Source organism: Lygodium microphyllum, chromosome 5 (genome assembly GCF_053477565.2).
Source record: "Lygodium microphyllum isolate KBCC chromosome 5, Lygodium_microphyllum_v1.1.10, whole genome shotgun sequence".
Taxonomy (NCBI): Eukaryota; Viridiplantae; Streptophyta; class Polypodiopsida; order Schizaeales; family Lygodiaceae; genus Lygodium; species Lygodium microphyllum.
This window is the reverse complement of record NC_141139.1, coordinates 88,284,110-88,286,687: the sequence shown is the minus strand read 5'-3', so window position 1 is coordinate 88,286,687 and position 2,578 is coordinate 88,284,110. Positions and strand designations below refer to the sequence as shown.

At 34.3% G+C, this 2,578-nt stretch overlaps 1 pseudogene; it reads right to left on the bottom strand.

Annotated features, from left to right (window-relative positions):
• Window positions 1-675: 675 nt before the first annotated feature.
• On the bottom strand, window positions 676-1,410 carry LOC148036104 (uncharacterized; annotated as a pseudogene).
• Window positions 1,411-2,578: the final 1,168 nt, after the last annotated feature.

Sequence of the window (2,578 nt, the reverse complement as noted above, 5' to 3'; positions counted from 1 at the left end):
CCCATCCCCTTCCTCTTCCTCAATGTCTACATTGCCTAGCTCTTGCAATGGTACAATGGATACATATTTTCATTATTCTATGAATTGCCTATCCATGTATCTTCTCCATTCCCCACTAACCCATGGATCACAAAAGCATGAGAGTGTTTGAAGATGGGCAACACATGTGTTGACTGTTGAAAATCCATCAATGGAATGGACTGTATGAGAGCCCTAAACCTTCTTCGAATCCTATTAGAGAGCCCACTGCACATCATCTTATGAAACTAGCCAAAAAACTCTATGTGTATTACACCTATGTGATTGTCCTTTGTGCACAAATGTTGCATTCAAAATATTAACCACATCAGATCCACACTTTGTAGGTGCTGAATTCGGTTTCAGCTCTTCATGTGTAAGTGTTCTCTTGATTACACCTATGTGATTGTCCTTTGTGCACAAATGTTGCATTCAAAATATTAACCACATTAGATCCACACTTCGTAGGTGCTGAATTTGGTTTTAGCTCTTCATGTTTAAGTGTTCTCTTGATGCAGCCCCAGCACCATCATGCTCTCCTTTTCCATATCTCAATGTGGAGATATATCTAGTCAGCTGATAGTACCTTGCAACAAAATAGAAAGGTCACCATGCATTGAATTATGATGCAATGCCATTTGACTACACCCAACAATATCATAAGTAATTACCTTGCTGTTTCAACCACTTGTCACAAAGAAAAAGGCAATGCTATACGAATAATGTATCATGTAGCTTGTCATCATATATGTAAAAATGTAGTATCTTTTCAACAACACCTATCAAGTTTCTCACATATTTGATGTGTATAAGAATTGTTACTTGGATTGACCACTTTACATTTTAAATGTGTAATTCTTTGTGAAATCAATAACTAATACAATAATATTGTTAGGAAACTTAAGCATGCAATCTTTGAACTATTGTGCCTACCACCAAAAGATTCATTTATGCTTGATGAAACATTAAAGATTATCTGAAAATAGATCATGGAAAGTAGCCTTGTCATTCTTTGCAAAAGCAAGTCCTTTATCTTCTTCTCACTTCCAGTAGCATCGAATTGTCAGATACCAACGTCCATTCAAACCTTAACTGACACCTCTTTGCTATCGATTGAAATCTCATCTTGGTAGAATGTCAAGTTTGTTATACCACAATAGGAACAATATGCAAAAAATCATTTCTTTGCATAGTACTCACTATCAAGAGGCTTTGAGCACAATATGGATTCCCACAAACTAGTGATGTGTTGACATACTACTTGGCTCACATAACACTACCTTGCATCATTGTTTCTATGACAAATGGAGCATGTGTGTAGAGATGAACTTTTGCATGATGTTCAAGCTTATTTTGTCGCATCTAATTGAAAACCTCTTTAAAATACAACATTTGGACATGATACACATAGAGCAAGTATATCGTTCTTTCAATTTTCGAACAAAGTACGACTTTAATGCCTCAAAGAACCTAAAAGATAACAACACTATAGGATGAGTCCACTTGAAACTATGAGACATTTGATGTACAACTTGAAAACAATCTAGATTAGAAGCTTCCAATTCTATAAATGAGAAATCTTATGTTTCAGAAGCTATTGCATAGTCTTGGGTGTCAAATTGTGTACTTTTTGTACTATACATGCTTGTCATCTAGGGAAGTACCAAATTAGGTTTTGTAAGTACCAAATTGAATAATTTTGGTACTAGGGATGTGTATAGTCTAGAAAGTACCAAATTTGATACTTCATGAATAGTACTTTGGCATTTGAAAAGTACCCGATTTCAAGCTTTTTCCTAGAAATAGAAATTTATAAAATTAAGAATGGTACCTACACCTTTGTAAAGTATGCAATTTGGTACTTTTGTACTCTATGTTTATATCGTCCAAGAATGTACCAAATTTGGTATAATACTAATAGTATCTAACCCTCTTTCAAGCTTCCAATTTGGAATTTTTGGTACTTTAATTGCTTGTTTCTTAGAAAACTATCAAATTTGGTATGACATGAATAGTACCTAGGTCTCTGTAAAGTTTCCAATTTGGTAGTTTTGTACCATAAATGCTTATCATCGAGGAAAGTGCCAAACTGGGTGCAATATGAATAGTACACATGCCTCTGTAAAGTCTCCAATTTGGTACTTTTGGTACTATGAATAAAGTAGCAAGTACCACATTTAAACATTTTTCATACTATACATAAAACCACTACAAATAAACTTAATACAAAAAGTTTTGGTATTCTATGAAGTATCTTTTGTATTGAGTCTTCTATAATAATAGCTAAATCTAGATGCAATACTAGTGAATATAATGACCATATGTAATGAACCGCATACATTGTATGATGCCAAAGGAGAGATAGACAAACTGTTGAATGCAGGATTCATTTATGAAATTGAGCACATGGACATGGTTTCACCTATTGTCATAATGCTGAAAAGAAATGGTAAGATCAAAGTCACGTGTTAACTACAAAAAATACTATGTAGCAGCAAAAATAGATGATTATCCAATGCCCTACATGGAGCACATGCTCAAAAGGGTTGAAAGAAGGAAC